At 42.8% G+C, this 22,419-nt stretch overlaps 1 protein-coding gene across 6 annotated transcripts in view; it reads right to left on the bottom strand.

Moving 5' to 3' along the window:
• prmt2ip (PRMT2 interacting protein) overlaps positions 1–20,626 on the bottom strand; it is an 89,189-nt gene extending 68,563 nt beyond the window's left edge. For 2 of the 6 annotated variants that reach the window (XR_006309837.2, XR_006309838.2), the window contains exons 1-3: positions 20,126–20,626; positions 17,381–17,424; positions 9,219–9,354 (exon numbers count right to left, since the gene is read on the bottom strand). The gene's annotated coding sequence lies outside the window, so the exon portion shown is untranslated. Of the gene's footprint in view, positions 1–9,218; positions 9,355–16,127; positions 16,421–17,380; positions 17,425–20,125 lie in introns of all 6 variants that reach the window. The other 4 variants (XM_087982068.1, XM_087982067.1, XM_043680622.2 and 1 more) reach the window with 4 other exon arrangements.
• Positions 20,627–22,419: the final 1,793 nt, after the last annotated feature.

The following is a 22,419-nucleotide window of genomic DNA, read 5'->3' as shown; positions in this document are numbered from 1 at the left end:
TAGTGAACCCAGATGGATTTTTTCTGACAATTGACAATGGATTGATTCACAGTCATTATTTGACTCTTAATTCTAGATACTTATTAAATTCTGTGGTTGGATTTGAACCTGACTCCCTAGAACATTACCAGGGTTTCTGGATTAACAGGAGAAAGTGAGGACTGCAGATGCTGGAGATCAGAGCTGAAAATGTGTTGCTGGAAAAGCGCAGCAGGTCAGGCAGCATCCAAGGAGCAGGAGAATCGACGTTTCGGGCACAAGCCCTTCCTGAAGAAGGGCTTATGCCCGAAACGTCGATTCTCCTGTTCCTTGGATGCTGCCTGACCTGCTGCGCTTTTCCAGCAACACATTTTTAGCTCGTTTCTGGATTAACAGTCCAGCGATAATATCACTAGATCATTGTCTCCCCAAATTATATGATATTGACTGTTTTCAAACCATGCAAAAGTAAATAAAATATCCAGATCTTTGTATGATGGCTTATATGCTCCAATATCTTTGAAATGCAGGAAGTAGAAAGCAGTAGCATGCCTCAGTATGTGACCAGCTGAGGACCAATGGACTCTTTCAGTACGTGTTTCATTTCAGTTGTCACCAGTCCTCTCATCCGACATCCCACATCACACATTGAAGTGGTTTTGCACACAGACAAAAAAACAGTGTGACAGCCACTTCTATTTCAGCTTGTACAGATAGCTTATGTGAAATATCTCAAACTATTTTGCATATGGAACCACAGGAACCTGATGGCCTGAGGGCAAAATTCCAAAGGTGTCTCCTTCCAGACTAAGGAGGAAGAGGACATCTCAAAGCTTCTGTAAAACTGAACTGTGCTTGTGACTATGTATATATAATGACATTTTTTTATGAATAAAGTCTATCTTGAAATAAAAAAAATCTCAGAGCTTGGGACAGCTGCTGCCAAGTTGCAGTGGGGAAAGACTACTGCCTGAAGACTTTCTGCCGAAGTTAAAGGGGAGTCCGTTCAATTATTGAATGTTCCTTGTGCCTCAAGGATAGATAAATATAATCCTGCGCAAGAAAAGCCTTTGGTTTCTGTGTTGGATAAAGTCAAACTCCAATGTTTGTTTGTTTCTTTCTTCTCAAGTTTCTGTACAGAACTGAACTTCTTAATGGTAAGGTCCCTAGGGAGAGTTGCCGAACAAAGAGACCTCAGAATGTCGGTTCATAGCTCCTTGAAAGTGGAGTCGCAGGTAGATAGGATAGTGAAGAAGGCGTTGGGTATGCTTTCCTTTATTGGTCAGAGCATTGAGTACAGGAGTTGGGAGGTCATGTTGTGGCTGTACAGGACATTGGTTAAGCTGCTTTTGGAATATTGCATGCAATTCTGGTCTCCTTCCTATCAGAAGGATGTTGTGAAACTTGAAAGGGTTCAGAAAAGATTTACAAGAATGTTGTCAGGTTTGGAGGATTTGAGCTACAGGGAGAGGCTGAATAGGCTGGGGCTGTTTTCCCTGGAATGTTGGAGGCTGAGGGGTGACCTTGTAAAGGTTTATAAAATCATGAGGGGCATGGATAGGATAAATAGACAAGGTCTTTTCCCTGGGGTGGGTGAATCCAGAACTAGAGGGCTTAGGTTCAGAGTGAGAGGAGAAAGATATAAAAGAGACGTAAGGGGCAACTTATTCGCACAGAGGGTGATGTGTGTATGGAATGAGTTGCCAGAGGAAGTGGTGGAAGCTGATACAATTACAGCATTTAAAAGGCATCTGGATAGTTATATGAATAAGAAGGGTTTAGAGTGATATGGGCCAAATGCTGGCAAATTGGACTCGATTAAGCTAGAATATTTGAGCGGCATTGACGAGTTGGACCGAAGGGTCTTTTTCTGTGCTGTATATCTCTATGATTCTGACTTTACTTCAGTGACTCTATATGTCGACAAAGATATTTTTATAAAGTAAAGTATATTTATGAAATAAAAGAAATTGCATGGGACAAAATTGCAATTTCCCTTTTGTAGAATTATATAGAGGGAATTATTCTGTATCTGGTATGCCTTCTTTTATTTCTTTTCCTTTATTTTTACTTCAATGGATTAACTTTGGAATGGATTCTTGAGAGGAACCAACCCTAACTTGCGGTCTTAACAGGCTTCTGATACATAAAATTCCAACAGGATTGATTCAAAGAATCGGAAGCAAAGGCCAAACGAGAAAAACAGAGAATTATTTAAAATGAGCATGATGGCGAGCTGCAGAGGGGTGTAAGTGTTTCCGGTGCATGAGTCACGAAAAGCTACTATGCAGGTACAGCAAATGACCAAGACTGCCAGCAGAATGCAACATTTTAGTATTAGAGGAACTGAACATGAAAATGAAGGTGCTACGCTTCAATTATATTGGGCATTGGTGAGAACACATCTTGAGAACTGTGTACCATTTTGGTCTCCCTCTTTAAGGATGCATTTAAATTCACTGAGGTGATTCTGAGGAGGTTTACTGGACTGATACCTGGAATGAATCGGTTTTCTTATGGTGAAAGGCTGCTCAGAGCGGGTTTGTTTTCACTGGAGTTTAGAAGAGTGAGGGGTGACTTGTCTGATAAGATCCTGAATGGTCTTGAACACGGAAAGGGTGTTGCCTGTTGTGTGTGAGTCCACAATAAAGGGCATTGTTTTAAAATTAGGGGTCACCTTTTAAACAAGGTGAGGAGACATATTTCATTTTTGGATTTGCAAGGCTTTGGAAGTCTCTGCTGGTGAAGGAGGTACCATTGAATATTATTAAGGTGGAGATAGATAGATCCTTATAGAATCCCTACAGTATAGAAGCAGATCATTCAGCCCAAGTCCATACTGACCGTCCAAAGAGCATCTCACCCAGACCCAACCTCCTATCTCTGTAACCTTGTAGTTCACATGGCTAAGCCACCTAGCCTGCACACTACGGGCAGTTTAGCATGGCCAATCCACCCAACCTGTGCAGTTTTGGACAATGGGAGGAAACCCACACAGACACAGGGCGAATGTGCAAACTCCACACGCAAAGGTGGAATCGAATCCAGGTCCCTCGCATTGTGAGGCACCAGTGCTAACCACTGAGCTGCCATGCTAGTCAGGGGAATGAAAGATTGTTGAGGAAGGATAGGAATGGGGATCTTATTGAAGGGTTGAGCAGCTAGGATCTTATTGAAGGGTTGAGCATGCTCGGATTGTTGCTGAAATTTGTGTGAATTGACGTGTCAGTACTTCCAGAGCCAGATTGGCAAGGGTGATGACTCAGTCAGACTACTTCTGACAACAGACTCTTACTGAGTTAAATTATCAATGGCAATTCTTTACAGAATACAATATCACTCATTAAAACTATATCCTTCCTGGAGATCAGGAGAAAGTGAGGACTCCAGATGCTGGAGGTTAGAGTCGAAGAGTGTGGTGCTGGAAAAACACAGCAGGTCAGGCAGCATCTGAGGAGCAGGAGAATCGAAATTTCGAGCATAAACCCTCAATAAAGAGCTTATGCTCGAAACACCGATTCTCCTCCTCCTCGGATGCTGCCTGACCGTCTGTACTTTTCCAGCACCACACTCTTCGACTCTGTCCTGGAGATCACTTCGTTTTTTGACTGGCCACACAGCCTGCTGGGAATTCCCACCCTCCTGACTGACAAACTGCCCCAGTGACTCACGAATGAAGTCTGATCACTTGCTGCAAGTAGAATTATAGAATCCCTGCACAGTGTGGGAGCTGCCCATTTAGCCCACTGAGTCTACACTGACCCTCTGAAGAGCATCCCACCCAGACCCTTTCCCCTATCCTATTCCTGTAAACCTGCATCTCCCGTGGCTAATGCATCTAGACTGCACATCCCTGGACGTGATGGGCAATTTAGCACCGCCAATCCACCTAATCTACACATCTTTGGAAAAGTGATAATTTGAAAAGATGATCCTAGTAGTGAAGGGCATAGGGAGGAGGTGGGTTAGAGCACTGAGTTGATTGATCAGCCATGAATATGAAATGGTGGAGCAGTCTCGGATAGCCTGTTCTGGCTTCTGATTTTGTAAAATTTTAGCTTGTGTTGGATCTCTTGTGCTATTCATTGTGAGTTGAAAGATAAACTGTTCTATAATAATGGGAGTAGCGTTATTCTGTTGCAGTGTATTTTATTCATTCACATCACTGGCTGAGCATTTATTGCTCATCCCTATAAGAATCGGGAGTCACCGGCAAATTTCCTTCCTGAAAGGATATTAGTCAAATGAATGAGTCATAGAATCATACAGCATGGAAACAGACCCTTTGGTCCAACCAGTCCACGCTGAACATAATCCAAAACTAAACTAGTCCCAGCTGCCTGCTTTTATCCCATCGCCTGCAAACATCTCTAATCCACGTACTTACCTCAATGTTTTCTCAATGTTATACCTGTACCCGCATCCACCATTTCCTCTGGAAGTTCATTCCACACGCAAACTACTACCTGTGTAAAAAAAATTTGCCCCTCGTATCTTTTTTAAATCTTTCTCCTCTCACCTTAAAAAATGTCCCCTAGTCTTGAAAACCTCAACTAAGGGAAAAGGCACCTGTCATTCATCTTATCTATACCGCTCATGATGTTACAAACTTCTGTAAGGTCACCCCTCAAGGTGAGGCACAGCAGAAATCATCCCAAGGAAGAAGAAACATACAAAGGAGAAGGGGCAACCATGGCTGACAAGGGATTCATGGTCTTCACTAGATTCTTAACTCCATAGGGGCATGAGGAGAGTTTAGTAAGAAAAGGTAAGAGACAAATCCTCTCAAAGACTTCTGCCAACTTGGATTTGGAACACTAACTTAGAGTTCTAGATTACCTACTCGCTTGATGACACCACTGTGACACTACCTCCCTCTCTATCCAATAGCTAAGTTACTAGCTACATGTAACCAATTGGATTCAAGCCCAACCCCAGGACTGGAAACTTTTGTAACAAAAACAGAAATTGTTGCAGAAACTCGGCACGGTGCTCAGTGGTTAGCATGGCTGCCTCACAGCACCAGAGACCCGGCTTCAATTCCAGCCTCGGGCAACTATCCATGTGGACTTTGCACATTCTCCCTATGTCTGCATGGGGTTTCCTCCGGCTGCTCCGGTTTCCTCCCACAATCCAAAGATGTGCAGGTTCCGTGAATTGGCTATGCTAAATTGCCAGTAGTGTTCAGGTTTGTGTAGGTGAGGTGTATTAGTCAGGGGTAAATATAGGGTAGGGAATGGGTCTGAGGGGGTTACTGTTCGGAGGGTCGGTGTGGGACTTGTTGGCCGAATGGCCTGTTTCCATGCTGTAGGGATTCTATGGAAATGTTGTAATTGTACCAACCTCCTCCACCTCCTCTGGCAGCTTGCTCCATAGGAAGTTGTATCTATTCCCAAACACTGTCATATTATAGCAGTTATCCTTCTACAGCAAATCTTTAGCTTGACATGACTGCTCTCATTAGTCCTGTCCTGTGAACTATGACATGGGCATTCATGAAACTGAAAATGTAGGCTTTCTCAATCTTTCACTACTCTGCAGATGTCTAACCAACATGCCTCATCTTGAAATTTCACAAGTTAACCCACTTTCCTTCTGACCCAATCAGGTTCCTCCCAAAGCGGCACCGAAAGTTTCAAACTCTCTGGGGTTTTTTGAAGCTAAAATCAATTCTTGATTATTCTATTAAGCCATCTCTGGCCAGAGTGTCTATTGTCAGGCTGGAATAGCCTCCTGTTGCTTCCCCATGGAAAGCAACTCCCCATCCAGCTTACAATATAAAAGAAGACTTCAAGAGTTTTTTGAGATATCAAAAAGGCAAGCGTGGACATTGGAGTGCTGGAAATTGAAGCTGGAGAAGTAGTGATGGGGAACAAAGAAATTGCGGAGGAACTGAATAGGTATTTTGCATCAGTTTTCACAGGAGGCAACAGGAGCATACCAAAACTTCAAGAGTGTTTGGGGCAGAGGTGATTATTGTAGTGATTTTTTTTCCCTTTATTCATTCACAGGATGAGCACCTCCATGGCTAGGCCAGTATTTATTGTCCAGAGGGCAGTTAAGAGTCAATCACATTGTTGTGGGTCTTGGAGTGACATGTTGGCCAAACCAGGGAAGGACAGCAGTTTCTTTCCCTAAAGGACATTAGTGAACTGACCTGCTGTGCTTTTCCAGCACCACATCTTGATTCTGATCTCCAGCATCTGCAGTCCTCACTCTCGCCCAGCAGAATTGGTGACAAGTCTAGCGAGGCCATTCTCAACGTTGGGAGGAACCCGTGCCACCTTTTCTGCTTTTTACGTGCAATGTGGCGAGATTCTCATTAGGCAGCAATGAATTGATGGTCCTTACGCTTTGTGAAACACCTTGTTAACAGCTCAGACTGTCTCATTAGTAATCAACCTCACATCGAACCAAACTCACCAAACACCTTTGATGACTTGAGGAAACCAGAGTTGGCGGATTTAACTCACCACTTGCCCCCCCCCCATTGGAAACCAGGCATCAATATCTAATGGCACATAAGAAAAGGCACAGGCCACCTGAACCTTCATGTTTATGAGTTTTGTCTGAGAACGCTGATGGCACATCCTCAATCCACTTACAGGATGCTTCTTCTTTACAATGCTGTGTCTGGGGCCGTACTGGAAACTCTTGTATTGCTGCAGCAAGGACACTGTGTGCTCAGGGACACACAGCCCCAGCTCAGGGAGTGAACCTGGCTGCATCTCTTAGTATAGCTCAATCATTCTACCACTACTTGGATGCTCACAGCATCCACGCTGTGCACTGCTTTTTGGCACTTTGTCCCCCTCAGCCTAGATACCAGTCCCATATCTTGCCTATTTAATGCAAGCACAAAGCCAGAAGCTTGTCATAGTTATCAGCCGGCTTTAGTCAAGTCAATGGGGACAGCCATTCCCTCATTGGACCCTGGAACTGTAAGTCAAGAACAGCCTCCAATACCAGTCCAGGTCCTGCTCAGGATGGTCAGAGTCAGGGCCCTATCCTCTTTAAGGGTTGGGAATCTGAATGTTGGATGGCCTACTGACCACCTTGGCTCTTTCTGTGGACTTCTTGTGGGCTATTCTCCTCAAGGAATGAGAGAGGGGCAGGTAATGCAGGAGGTAGAGGTGGGTGGCACAGTTATTACTGCAGGTTGGGAAGGTGTCCCATTTGAGTGAGTAGGCAGCACACAGGGCATGCAGGGTTAGAGGTTGAGCTAGGTGAGAGCGAGTGGGGGAGATGTTGCAGCCAATAGTGACAGTGTAGAGTGTGAGCCTTGTGGGGAAATGGATTTTGTAGCATTGCGGTGTAAGGTACGGGAGAGAAGATGGTAGAACTTATCCTGGCAGACTGTTGACCTTCTTTCTACAATGCTGGGCAATGCCTCAGATGGCTAAGCCTGCTTTAACCATGAGCCAGGCTGGCCATACTCTGGTGGCATTGCCTCCTGTGCTGGTGCTTGGTGAAGAGGAAGTCCCATGTTGGCACCATCCATTCAGCAGGAACACCAAGAGATAGATATTTCCCCATGTCTGCCATGTCCAGGGCCAATGTCAGGAATCCTGCGGGGAAGTTCTGGACTGACTGTGCTTGTCCAGGTGCACACCAGGCTTTTAAAGATGACGTGTGTGCAAGGGGTGCCGGTGAATTCTGGGATATCTGCTGAGTGGCGAGTTGTTGTGAGATTGCGCTTGGTAAGATGGGGGTTAATCATATGTGAGGGAATCCCATAGGAGCATGAGGAGAGTTTAGTAAGAAAAGGTAAGAGACAAATCCTCTCAAAGACTTCTGCCAACTTGGATTTGGGAAATTGGGAAAGATTTCTTGAGATGAGAAACAAACCATGGTTTGTAATCAGGTCATCTTGAAGAGCGGGAACCTTTTACTAACTTAAGTTATTATGATTATGTCAGCATTTGATCATTGGACAGACATGGCATGTAAAATGAAGCTTAAGCTTTTGAGCAAAACACGATAGACCACATCCATTCCCATCAAAGTGGCTACATCAATACAGCTTGACTGTTTTAATTATTGATTTGTAATCTTTTAGGTTAAGCAAATTTGCATTTCTGATTTAATAGCTGTGTCTGGCAAAGACAAAATGTTGTAAACTTGCTAACAAGTGCTAGTTACCTACTATATCTGTCAGCTATTCATCATTGAAGGTTTCATCAGTCCAACCTAAAACCGTGATGTGGGGGAGCCGGTGTTGGACTGCAGTGGACAAAGTTAAAAATCACACAAAACCAGGTTATAGTCCAACAGGTTTATTTGGAAGCACTAGCTTTCGGAGCACTGCTCCTTTGTCAGATAGCTAGTATGGCAGGATCGTAGGACACAGAATTTATAGCACAAGATCACAGTGTCATGCAACTGATACGGTATATTGAACAAACTAACCTGGTGTTAAATGATTTTTAACTTAACCTAAAACTGGGGGTTGGTTAGCTCAGGTTCAATTCTTACACTGTCTGAGGTTACAATGAAGGACTCTCTTTCTCAACCTCTCCACTTTCCTGAGGTGTGGTGACACTCACGTTAAGCTGCCACCAGTCACCTCTCTCTAAGGTGACAGTTGTCCGTAGTGTCATAAGACTATAGTGACTTCACTTTTTATCTTAAGTCTAACCTGAGCAGGTGCCTCAACTTCCGATGACAATGACAATGATTCTGGATGGCAGAAATCCAAAATAAACATGGAAAAAGTTGCAAAAACTTTCAACAGTGTATTTCTATCCGTGGCGTTACTGTTTCAGGTCGAGAGGTTCCAGTTATTTTTTTCCCTTTCTACGTCTCTGGTTTTGTGTGTTGTTCAATCTTGATTTCAACTCCTCCAATTAGTCCTCACCTCTTTGAGAATCGGACTTACCCTTCCCTGACCTCTCTCAATCAGACCACATCCTGTCATCACCTTCACTTTTCTGTCCACCTGTCGCTGCTTGTTTTTCTCACATCTTTTTACACCTTGTTTAAAGATGCTTCTGGTTTACATAAATGCAGAAGGTCCTTGTTGGTCACAGTGCTAACCCTTTCCGCTTCTGATCTCTCCGGGTCTCCTATGGATCGATCATATTTTGTCAGCTTTGAATCATTTTACTCCCTATAGCCGAGAAGCACAAATTAATCAGTGAGTTGCTGATTTTTGCAAAGCACTCGAATTGCAAATGTTTCGCACAAATCCTTAGTGTGAATTTTCATTGTCGACATATATTACATGTAATCAAACATACCTCTACACAAAGGAGCAATGATCTCTATCTGGCCTTGTGAAAATATTCAAATAAGCAGATCCGAATACTCGGTGACTCATGTCTCATGACTTGCTGACAGTCATAAATGTAGACGTGTAGGAGAAACCTGGAGCAGCTGCAAGAGAAGTGAAACATTGTCAATTGCCTCAGGCAGCGGTCTGATGCAGACACTTATTCAATGACACTGTGCTGCTGCCTAAAACAGAAGGTGCTGATGAGAAGCTGTGTTTCTGCAGCTCCATATATCTCCTTCATCTTGCTTTTCAAATGTTTAAATCTGGAAAATTGAATGACGAGGAGATATAGGGCACCTTCAGCACTCAAAGAGGCTTAATTCTGGTCTCCTTCCTATCAGAAGGATGTTGTGAAACTTGAAAGGGTTCAGAAAAAATTTACAAGGATGTTAAAAAGCACTAGCTTTCGGAGCGACGCTCCTTCATCAGATGGTTGTCCTGAAGAAGGATCAGCGCTCCGAAAGCTAGTGTGCTTCCAATTAAACCTGTTGGACTATAAACCTGGTGTTGTGTGATTTTTAACTTTGTACACCCCAGTCCAACACCGGCATCTCCAAATCATGACAAGGATTTGAGCTATAGGGAGAGGCTGAATAGGCTGGGGGCTACTTTCCCTGGAGCATCGGAGGCCTTACAGAGATTTATAAAATCATGAGGGGCATGGATAGGATAAATAGACAAAGTCCTTTCCCTGGCATGGGGGTGTCCAGAACTTGAGGGTGTAGGTTTAAGTTGAGAGGGGAAAGATATAAAAGGGACCTAATGGGCAACTTTTTCATTCAGAGGGTGGTGCGTATATGGAGGACTGCCAGAGGAAGTGGTGGAGGCTGGTACAGTTACAGCATTTAAAAGGCACCTGGATGGGTATATGAATGGGAAGGGTTTAGAGGGATATGGGCCAAATGCTGGCATATGGGCTGAGATTAGGTTGGGATATCTGGTTGGCAAGAACGAGTTGGACTGAAGGGTCTGTTTCCGCGCTGTACATATCTATGACTCTCTGACTCTTTTCCCTGAGGATTAAAGAGAAATGGAGGATGAACTGAAATTAGAAGGACAACCAAAAGCTAGATCATGATGGCTCAGTGCTTAGCACTGCTGCTTCACTGCACCAGGGGACCGGGTTTAATTCCAGCTTCAGGTAACTGATTACGTGGACATGTTCTCTCCGTGTCTGCGTGGGCCTCCTCCAAGTGTCACAGTTTCCCTCTCAATGCAAAGATGTGCTGGTTAGGTGGATTGACCATGTTAAATTGCTCATTGTAGCAGAAAGTAAGGTCTGCAGCTAGTGGAGATCAGAGTCAAAAGGTGTGGTGATGGAAAAGCACAGCCGGTCAGGCAGCATCCAAGGAGCCAGCAGCATTGATGTTTCCAACATAAACTCTTCATCAGGAGGAGCTTATGCTTGAAACATTGACTCTCCTGCTCCTCAGATGCTGCCTAACCGGCTGTGCTTTTCCAGCACCACACTTTTTGACTCAAAATTGCTCTTAGGGTCCAAGGATATGTAGGTTTGGTGAATTAGCCATGGGAAATGCAGGGTTACAAGGATAGGGTAAGGTGGGATGAATGCTCTTCAGAGGGGTGGCATGGGCTGATTGACCTGCTTCTGTATTGGCAGGGTTCTATGAAAATGGTATGTTTTAACCTGAAGGGCAAGGATGGAGCTAGAGAGCAAATTTTTTTTTTAACAGTGGTTCCTAAGATGTGGTTGTGTCTGGTAAAGCCTAATTTTCTTTGGAGATGGTGATAGTGAGGCACCCTCTTGAGCTGCTGCAGTCCATGTGGAGCAGGTTCATCCACAGTGCAGTTAGCAAGGGAGGAATTTGCTCTGGTGATAGTGGGACGTTTCCAAGTCAGGATGGTGACTTGTAGGTGGTGATGTTCCCATGAGCCTGCTGCCCTTGACCTTCTAGATGGCAGAGGTCGCAGATTTGTTAAGTGATGCCAAAGGAGCCATGGTGAATTTTGGCAGTGCACCTTCTAGATGGTACACTGTGCCGCCAATGTGCAGTGGGGGTGGATGTATTTAAGTAGAACACGTGTGACCAATACCTACCCTAACCATTTCCATGATGCAGCCCCAAAGTAACTGGTGAACAATTAAGGGAAAAGCAGCCAATTGTGTTCGTATAGCTTTCATTAATGGACATGCAGCACCCAATGAGAGGCAAGAGGCAACTGCCATTTAGTCAGTGACAAAATCCATCAGCCACAGCTTCCTGCACAGTTTCCAATATAGCACCGTCAATCTAACCCATCTTTCATGGTAAAACCCTCTCTTTTCCAAACAGGACATTTAATTCATAAGTCAAGGTAGACATCTTAAATATCTGGGACTTGTCTGATTATATGCTTTTCTGGTCTGCTCTGAAAGGCGAGAGAAGAGATCTTGACAGAGCGTTAAAAAATTGGCTACTTTAGGATCCTGAGAATTGTGGGAAGGGTTGCGTTGGCTTTATAGACTTTCCCCTTGGGGAGAATCGAGGACCAGAGAGCATTATCTCGAAAACGGGATCACAAATTTAAGACAGAGATGAGATATTGCTCAGTTGGCAATGAATCTGTGGAAGCTTTTACCACAGAGGGCTGTCGCGGCTGGGCCATTAAGCATATTTGAGGCAAAGAAAGACTGGTGTTCATTCAGAAAGGTTATCGAATTAACTGACAAGGGTTAAAAGGCAGGAAAGTAGGGTTGAGGATTTTCAGATCAACCATGATCTCATTAATGGTGGAGCAGACTCGATGGACTGAAATGCCTATTTCTGCTCCTATATCTTAAGATCTTATGGATCCACAAATTTGCCAAATGGCTTGGTCAACGTAATACTTGATAGCATTGTTGCATCTTTAGGAAATAACTTTTATTTACCGTACTTAGCATTGTTAGAGGAGAAGTGATGTCGTAATCCAGAGGTCCAGGGATGTTCCCTGGGGTCATGGGTTCAAATTCTGCCAGGGCAGCTGGTGAGATTTAAATTGAATTAATAAATCTGGAATTTAAACCTAGACTGTGTGACAGCGGCCATGAAACTGTTATTAACTGTGGTTAAAATCCATTGGTTCAAAAGGGCCCGTTAGGGAAATAAATCAGCCGTTCTTATGTGGCCTGGCCTACATGTGACTCCAGACCCTCAGCAATGAGGTTGGCATTTAACCACCCTCTGAAATGGCTAAGCTGCCACTCGGTTTGAGGGATGGGCAGCAAATGCTGGACCAGCTAGAGAATGAAAAAAATGAATATTTCACAATTTTGAGATGCCCCCTGATGCAGGGCAAGGAGGACAGGAGTGTAAAAAGTGAGAAATGCCAAAACAGAAACTGAATGCTACAGAACACAGAACAAATAACATTAGCCTGGACAAGCGATAGGGAGTAGGGTTAAGAGTGAAATATATCCTTATAAAGAATTAGTGCAGCTCAGATAGTTTAACTGTAAGGGAGCAGTGAGCAGTTCATAAGGTTCAGAGGCCACTGGAATTGATCAAGATAGTCATGCGAGCATTAATAATAAGGGAAAGCTTGGGTGCTAGGAGTAGATGGTGGGGGCAGCCAAGCTCAGAAGATATCACGGATGTGGAAGTCCTGTGAAATTAGAGAACTCACAAGAAAATAAACTGCATCCTGTTTTTTGCAGTAAATGTCTGAATAAAGTTTATTTTGCACCAATGTTACCATTGTGAGGCAAAAACGTTTAAATGTGTTGTTTGGAGCGTTAAATGGCCGAGTGTCTTGGAGCTTGACTCTGAGGTCTCTCCCACACTGTGTTGGTACAAGGTTGAATAAAGACCACTTTGTTACGACTCACTCAGGCTGAAGATTCTATTTGTCTAATTCCCTCCAACACTCCCAAGGAACTTGATAGGCAATTAAATCCTTTTATAAAAAGTTTAATCATGGTTGTTAATGCAGGAAACACAGCCGCCAATTTTCACGCAGTGGGGTGTCCCATGATGGTGAGCAGATTTGGTTTTGCTGAGGATAAACATTAATCGGGACACTGGGGAGAACTCTCCTGGTCTTGCTCAAACTAGTGCCATGGGATCTTTTACACATGTAAGGCAGTCAGCGAGTTTTGTTCAAAAGGCAGCACCTCTGACAGTAGATCACTGACCCTGGAACATCTGCATGGTGTTATGGCAAATGGAGATATTATGGTAAATGGCCAAACAAATTATTTCTGAACTGGACACTGGGAGAGGTGTATTAATTGTTTCAAATGCTTCCCCATGGTTGTGAATTGAAGTCTTCAGGCTGTCTTCCATTCAACCTTGGAGTTCAGGCAACATTAAGATCAGTGAAAAAGGTGGGTACCTATCACCTGATGAAGGTCTCTTGATCGAAACATCGATTCTTCTGCTCCTTGGATGCTGCCCGACCTGCTGTGCTTTTCCAGCATCACACTCTCGACTCTAATCTCCAGCATCTGCAGTCCTCATTTTCACCTACCACCTGATGAAGGAGCAGCGCTCCGAAAGCTAGTGCTTCCAAATAAGCCTGTTGGACTATAACCTGGTGTTGTGTGATTTTTAACTTTGTCCACCCCAGTCCAACACTGGCACCTCCACATCATGGAATAGAGATTGTAAAGACTGTGTGTATTATTCCAAGCCAAATTAAATAGAACTGCCACACAGAACTATGAACATTTTTTATGCAACATTTGTAGCAGAGACTGAGGTTGGCTCGTTGCCCAGTCAGACAGACTGTTGAAGCGCATCCCAAGGATCATTGGTGGATAAATCTTGCTTTGAAGAATGGCCAAAAGAGGCAGGAACAGAATACTCCAAGGACAATGATGCCCTGAAGCAAGATGTTGCCAATTCTGATTTGTTTCTTCACAAAACACTGGAAAACAAGGATATTATGACAGAGACAGAGGATCCTTTGATTTGATTAAAGTGCCAGTGATGGGAACTCTTATGAGAAATCCCAGTGGAAGCAATACATTTGCATGGTTACTTGACTGAACACATTCCATGTAGTAACCATTACAAGCAGCAGCCAAAAAGACCAGGGGCAAAGTGATTCCTAACTCACAAGTAAGTTATCTTAAAGCAGCAATGCAGTTCCAACCGCATGCCAGAGGCACACTAGAGAGATATTTCAATCTACACTTACAGAGCATAGAAATATAGAGAACAGGAGCAAGGGTAGGCCACGAAGGGCTTATGTCCGAAATGTTGATTGTCCTGCTCGTCGGATGCTGCCTGACCTGCCGTGCTTTTCCAGCACCACAATTTTCAACTCAGACACTCCAGCATCTGCAGTCCTCACTTTCTCCTAGCCCTTCGAGCTTGCTCCACCATTCAGTATGATCATGGCTGATCATCCAACTCGGTCTGCTCCCTCTTTAATCCCTTTAGCCCAAAAAAGCATACCACATTTTTTCTTAAAAATATTCAATGTTTAAGCTTTGACCACACTCTTGGCAGAGAACTCTGCAGGCTCACCATTCTCTTGGTGAAGAAATTACACTTTATTGACACAAATACAAGGGAAAAGCATTCAGATGAGAATCAAAATGACCTTGATCTGATCAAAGTTCAACAAGACTTGCAAAAATCTAATAGAGGCTGCTGTAGAGAAATAATCTGAGGAACATCTTCACTCATTTGTCCTTCCTGGCACCATTGAACCTCTTGCCATGACAGTTCCTGATGCTGACGTTGACCCTTCAAGAAAGTCAAGATTAGAATGGTGCTGGAAAAGCACAGCCGGTTAGGCAGCATCTGAGGAGCAGGAAAATTGACATTTCGGGCAGGAACCCTTCATCAGGAGTCAAGTAAGTCTATACTTATAATGTTAAAAATCACATAACTCCAGGTTATAGTCCAACAGGTTTATTTGGAAGTGCAAATAATCCTGTTGGACTATAACCCAGTGTTGTATGATTTTTAAATTTGCACCCCCCCCATTCGAAAACTGGCACCTCCATATCATATTTGCAATAGCATAACTTTACTTTCTCAGAGCTGTGAAGAGGTCATTTTCTGTATTCCCTGCAGCAGTTGGTGTTGCACTACCTATGGAGAAAGTTGTACTGGAGTGGAAAAGTCTTCACTTCCTCACCTCCATAGCTGTCTTCAGGATGCCTTTTATGCTCTTTTCTTTATCTTTAAGGTGCATCCAGATCAGGAAGCAATACAGAATGACCAGACAATGTGAATTTCACTTTTCTCATCCCTCTATCAAGAGGCAGGGATCTTCCAAGTCCTGGAGCTTTCTTTTTGCCCTTTGACCTTCACCACTGTGACATTAATGTCTTCATAAGCATCACAGCCCAACAACAAGCCATTGTCAGAAGCTGCCACTTCACCCCACTAATGCGATCACCTCCCTTGGGAGTGATAAACAGATCATGTCGAAAATTGTTGAGAATGTTGTTGGAAATTAGATTTTTTTCCAATTAGATTCCCTGCAGTGTGGAAACAGGCCCTTCGACCCAACAAGTCCACACCGACCCTCTGAAGAGTAACCCAGCCAGAACCATTTCTTTCTGACTAATGCACCTAACACTATGGGCAATTTAGCATGGCCAATTCACCTGACCTGCACATCTTTGGACTGTGGGAGAAAACCAGAGCACCCAGAGGAAACCCACACAGACATGGAATGTACAAACTCCACATAGACAGTCACCCAAGGCCAGAATCAAACCTGGGATCCTGGTGCTGTGAGGCAGCAGTGCTAACCACTGAGACACCATTCCTCAAGCAAAAAAAAAATAGTTGTAGGGGTGAGGAAGGAATTCAGATAGAAGAGTTCAATATCCAATGTTAAAAGAAAACTGGAAAGGTTCTTGGGGGAGATGCAGAATCAAGGAAATTTTACTCTAATTATAGATACTGTGCATGTATAAAAGGAGCCATACCTTGGTGATATCAGATCATATTTGGGAGATGATCCAGGTAACGTTCTGAGGACTTGGGTTCAAATCTCGCCACGGCATTTGAGTTCAATAAAAATCTGGAATTAGTAGTCTAATGATGACCATGAATCCCATTGTTGGACAAACCCATCCGGTTCACTAATGCCCTTCAGGGAAGGCAATTGTCATCCTTACTTGATCTGGCCTACATGTGACTCCAGGTCACAGCAATGTGGTTGACTCTGAGCAATTAGGGCAGAGCAATAAATGTAGGCCGAGCCAAAGACACTCTCATCCTGTCAATAACAAAAACATGGAACTGGTTCCAGCTAAGGTGCTCTCTAACCATCCTATACTTACGTTCAATAAAGCTTGCTGCTGCACAAGAACTTAAGTCTCAACTTAACATGTCACTGTTCTTCCCTCAGGAACAGGCATCTCATGCATTTATTTAACATGATTAAAACCTTTTTTTGAAAAAACATCTGTTATTTCAACACTTGTCATGAGGAAACAGAGCTAGTGAGCTCAGCAGGCTATTATTCAACCTTGATGTGAAATATTAAAGGTTAAGCTGATCCCGACAGCCACAGGAAATGACACAGTAAAAACAATTAGCTAGGAACATTTATTTTTCTTATCCTAAGTGTAAGAATCTTATGCTATTTCGACCACCTTATAAAAATATTTTATTCACTTATGTCACTGGCTGAGCCAGCATTTATTGCCCATCCCTAGTTGCTCTTGAGAGCCAATTGCTTCAGTTGCAATAAATTAACTTGGTGATCACAGTAAATAATGCTAATGTTTCTGACTTGGCTGCTCTCTGAATAAGGAATTGAGGATAACAGGGAGGATCCTGGTCTGTTTCATTTCCCGCAGAAATGGTGCTCAGCCTCTAGATGTCACTATTGCGCTTGAGCATAAAGGCAGGTCTGTACCATCTGACAATATAAATATAGAAAGCGACATGACCAAACTTATGACACCCTTGGTTACTTTTAATTTTCTAAGTTGCATCAAATTATTCCATTCCATTTTAAAACATTTATATATATATATATTTATATATATATATATATCAGCGCTAATTATTCTATTGGACATCTTAGCCAGAGTTCAATACACCTAGGGAATTTTTTTTTCGAATTGCATTTATATATATGCTAATGCTAATTATTCTCTTCAACATCTTAGTCAGAGTACATTAAAAATTTTGCAATTTCTTCTAACTATAAGAACAAAGTTAAACTTACCACAGCTTTGAATGTGCTCTGCTAGTTCTTGCTTAACTCAGAATCTGAGGAGGAAATAGAATTACTTAGTAGGAACAATTATCTTTTCAGATACATTTCCTCCTTTGTCTGTTACATTCAGCATATATTCAACTTCTACCACACCACTCAAATGTATTGCATAATCAGCATTTTTTTTCTCTTCTTTTAATCTGCCTCCATCAAGATTTCTCGTTTTGTTCCAGATAAAGAGTGAAAGAATGGGAAAGGGTGCCATATTTACTTAGGAGATGATCCTGGAGGTCTTCAAGAAAAGCATCTATATGTTGCTTGTTTTGCAAGGTAGAGTGTGAAAAGAAAAGTTCTTGAAAGAAATTGGATGGGTTCTTTTCTTCATGGGATGAGGAGTGATGCTGGCTGGGCCAACACTTGTTGTTCATTCATAATTGCCCTTGAGAAGGTGGTGGTGGTGAGTCATCTTCTTGAACCGCTGCGGTCTGCCTTTGGGTGGAGATACACCCAGAACGCTGTTACAGGGGGAATTCTCCTGAGGCAACCAGCTTACAGGGCTTGGATGATGAGACAGTGGAATGTGATTAGACTGGATTGTTCCATAAAGAGCTAGCATGTACTGAATGGCCAAATAGCCTCCTCTGTGCAAAACGATTCTACAGTTCTAAGAATTCAAGCTGTGGTTCCATGAAAACCCAGAAACCTTAGACAGTAATGTTCAACATGAGTAATCAACACTTGGTGAGCCATCAACAGAAGTTCAGTATTGCATTCCAATAAACTTCAGATATTTTCCAATTAACTTGTTCAGCAGTTATTACATTTGAACCCAGACTAGAGGTAGAGACACAACCACTGTGCCACAAGACCCCTATCCTTGGTAAACTCTTTAAATGAGGAATATAAATGGGTGAAATCTGGCTGCATTGACTTTACTTGACCATTGAGCCTTTTATTGTAAACTGACTCCGATTTTTATTTGGGGAGTAAATTAGATTTCGAACTTGTTTACGTTAAGTTGCGATTCAAGTGGCACAGATTGCTTTCTGAAAAAAATTTAGCGCAGAATTAAATACAGCAGAGCCTTTAGTGCCATTTGCTATTAGCGAGACTGGTCTCAGCTTGTTCAAGCAGTCCAATGTGTTGCTTAGCAAGTTGCTGCATCTTATCTGGTAACGATGCAGGAAAGGGAATGGGCAACTGGATCTCAGAAAAGTAGTTTCCTTTCATCAAACTGAAAGATTGAGACAGCAATTGAACATGCACTGAGGAGGAAGTGTACATTCGAGTGTGTGAAGTTAGTGACAAATCAGGTTTAGAAAAAACACATAAAAGGCAGAATTGTATCAAGAGGAAAGCGACAAGTAAGAGAAGTAAAACTTTAACCTTTTAAAGAAATCTCCAATAACAAATAACACGTGAAGAGGTGAAATTCTACAATTTTACTAGTTAATTTTCAGTGCCAGAGAGGTTGATTGGACGTAATTATTGGTTGCCACATTACTAAAAGGGTCCTTCTGCTTATAATTATAGCATGTGACCCTCCATGATGTATGTAGCCTCTAGTAACTGTGGAAGAACCATTCTGGAGTGAGGTAGACAATGATAAGCCATATTTGCAAAGCCAGGTGTGAAATGGTGCAATTCTGGTAGCAACGACTGAGTAGTGGCACCTGCCCCTTGCCTGAAGCAGCTATGCCACTTATGTATAAATAACGACAAGTCCCACCAGCTGATATGTTGACTGCAACATCTGGAACATTACTTGTCTTCAACCTTCTTTGAGTTTCCTAACTCCAGGAATTGCAACGCAAAACGTTACCTCCATATTCCTAAACTGTGCACAATCTCAATACAGATTTCACTATAGACAGTTATTTAAGATTATCCAAGATTTTGAAATTAAGAAGTTATTTGTAATGTAAGCCATGTAGAAGTTCTTCGATTATGATCAGGAGGTATGATTAAAAACCGAAGGAACTGTACAAACTGGGAATCAGAAACAAAGACAGAAATTGCTGTTAAATCTCAGTAGGTCTGGCAGCATCTATGGAGAGACAGCAGAGTTAGCCTTTTGGATCCAGTGGGTTTCTCTCCACAGATGCTGCCAGACTCGCTGAGTCTTCGTAGCAATTTCTGTTTTTTGTTTCAGGAGCTATGATTGTCTGCTTAGAATAATTTAAGGGGCAACCGTTTCACATTTGTAATCATTTTTGGACTAGATTGCAATCGAGCGAGTGAATCCAGACTTGGTTCATACTGAAAAAAAGGAAATGGATTGATATTTAAACTCAAAAGGGGATAGAGGGACTAGGCTTGTCACTGTTAATTGTTTAGAAAGGTCTTGACAGCAAACCTTAAATGATAATCAGGGCTCAGGAAACGAGACTACCTTTTAACCACGCTACCCTGTTTCAAGATCTCGTATAATCATTTTGTTTACGTGAGAGAGACCTTGATTTATGAAACCCCTTTCAGTGCAGTTGCATTGTATTATTATTATTCTAGCTACGATTATTATTCTAGCTACTTTTCCGGACTGAAATAACTTCATTTTCCGGAAACTATAAGATTTACAGGAAAACATTTGCAAATTAATACGCACAGAAGCGGGTGCAATTTCCTTGCATTTTTATTTCACTCAGGCTTGTCAGGCTTTTTTTTTAATGAATTGCTAATTTCAAACATGCATGAGAACTTATTAAAGCATACACTTCAACAAAGTAACACAAACACACAGTGGACTGTGCTTACCTTTCCAGATGCAAACAACTGTGCATTCTTTTTCACATAATGATCCTCCAATGCTGCTGCATACCTTCGGTCAAAGCAACAACAATATTCTACACAGATGGAGAGATCCTTTGCCCTGCGAAAGCAAAGTTAAGCTTTCAAGTGTGTAGTAAACACTCACACTACCGGCCAGGAAGTCGCAAGAATAGGCAGCGCCTCACAGGGTAAGATAAGAGTCTTGCACGCCTCAAAGCAACAGTAGTACAGTTACATTAACTCAATACAAACAGAGCCTGTGTCAGCCGCTTACTATAGCAGCCAGGCAGGAGGCTGGAAGAACACAGCAAGCCAGGCAGCATCGGGAGGTGAAGTCGATATTTCGGGTGTAACCCTTCTTCAGGACTCTTACTGTAGGGAAGCAGGAAGCCAGTTTACTTCTTAACCCAGCCCGAGAGCCCTCCCTGACCAGAGGTATGTTTTGAGTTATAATTCAAATGCAGTCAGTAGCTATTATTTTCCTTGCAAATCTGACTTCTGACTTCTTCACTGCATTTTATACTTGTGTACTAATCTGAAATGATGAAATAGCAGGTGATGTCACCCGGTCTGGGCTGACAGCCAAGTAAAACAGAACAGGGCTAACCATGCAAGAATTACAGACATGTAGGTGGACAAAAGCAAGATAAAAGAACCTCTGGCAGATTTGAGGATTATTGCACAGTTGTTTAAAAATGATACTTAAAAGGACTTTGGGTAACTAGAAAATTGTTCAGCCAGCTTTGAACTACCAGAGGGTAAACATTGCAAAGTAAATTTCAAAAAACATCAACAACAGTGCTCATTTACCAAAAGCAGAGTCTTAGCTTGACATCTCGATTGATTTAATCACCTTATTAAACAATGGCATTATATTAAAAGCAGACCAGTGCTTGTATTGTTGAACTATGTCCTAATAAAGATGTTCTGTGACACTAATTAAACTTGACAGCACAAGAAACCACACCACTCCTCATTGTAACAAGCAAGATTTGACATGTAACGATCAGAACTTTAATGTTGGCAGTGCTCCCAGTGGTGGGGGTTGATGGGAACAAAGTTATTTTGATATTCATGGACAACACAGGCTGAGTGTACCAACCCAAATGCTACCTCTACAATGTAGGGTTCTGCCATTCTCATTATATATTATAGAGCAAGAGCAAATAAGGCATTCATTTGCAAACTAATGCCCAAAGTTATCTTTGCCCATGTGTCCATAGTGTCCAGGGACATGTAGGTTAGGTGGATTAGCCATGGGAAATGCAGCATTAGAGATTTAGGGTAGGGAGGTGGGTCTGGGTGGGATGCTCTTCAGAGGGCTAGTGTGGACTCAATGGGCCAAATGGCCTGCCTACACACTGTAGGGATTCTATGATTCTATGTCTTCTCCCCTTCCTTCTCCGCACATTACAAAGATGCAAGGTATTAATTGATTTCCAAATGAATCTGTGAGCCAATTTTTCATAGAATCCCTGCAGTGAGGAAGGAGGTCAATCATCCCATTGAGTCCACACCGACTCTCTAAAGAGCATCCCACCCAGACTCATACCATAACCCTGCATTTCTCATGGCAAGCCCACCCACCCTGTACATCCCTAGACAATTTAACATGACCAATCCACCTAACCTGCACATCTTTGGACCATGGGGGGAAACCGGAGCACTTGGAGAAAACACAAGCAGACACAGGGAGAAAGTGCAAACTCCACACAGTCACCTGAGGGTGAATTGAACCCGAGTCCCTGGCACTGTGCGGCAGCAGTGCTTATCACTGAGGCACCATGCCACCTACTTGACTTCTGTTCCTGTATACATATGCTAACTTGATAAAAGTGACTGGATAGCAATGCAGATTTTAAGTCTGGCCGATGGGAATGAAAACTTGGTGGGATGGTTGGGGCATTCGTATTCCTTCACACAAGAAACACTTACTGTCACTGAGAGCAGTGGAATATGTCTGGCCGGATCTCCACCCGTGCTGCAATTACCAGTCATTCAAGGCACGAAAAAATGTTGTTGTGGATTGCTTAAAAACCAGACTGACTTGTATAAAATGTGTTAAACTGGACTGTACACAATATAAAGTGCAGTGAAGAAGTCAAAAGTCAGATTTGCAAGGAAAATAATAGCTACTGACTGCATTTGAATTATAGCTCAAACATTCTCATCATGGAGGGCTTTAGGGCTTTGTTAAAAAGTAATTTGGCTTCCTGCTTGTAAGAGTCCTGAAGAAAGGTTACACCCGAAATGTCGACTTCGCCACCTCCTGATGCTGT

This window comes from Chiloscyllium plagiosum, unplaced genomic scaffold (assembly GCF_037043375.1).
Source record: "Chiloscyllium plagiosum isolate Xiang-an unplaced genomic scaffold, Cpla_swu_hap1 HiC_scaffold_42, whole genome shotgun sequence".
Lineage (NCBI taxonomy): Eukaryota > Metazoa > Chordata > Chondrichthyes > Orectolobiformes > Hemiscylliidae > Chiloscyllium > Chiloscyllium plagiosum.
This window is presented reverse-complemented; position numbering and strand designations above follow the sequence as displayed.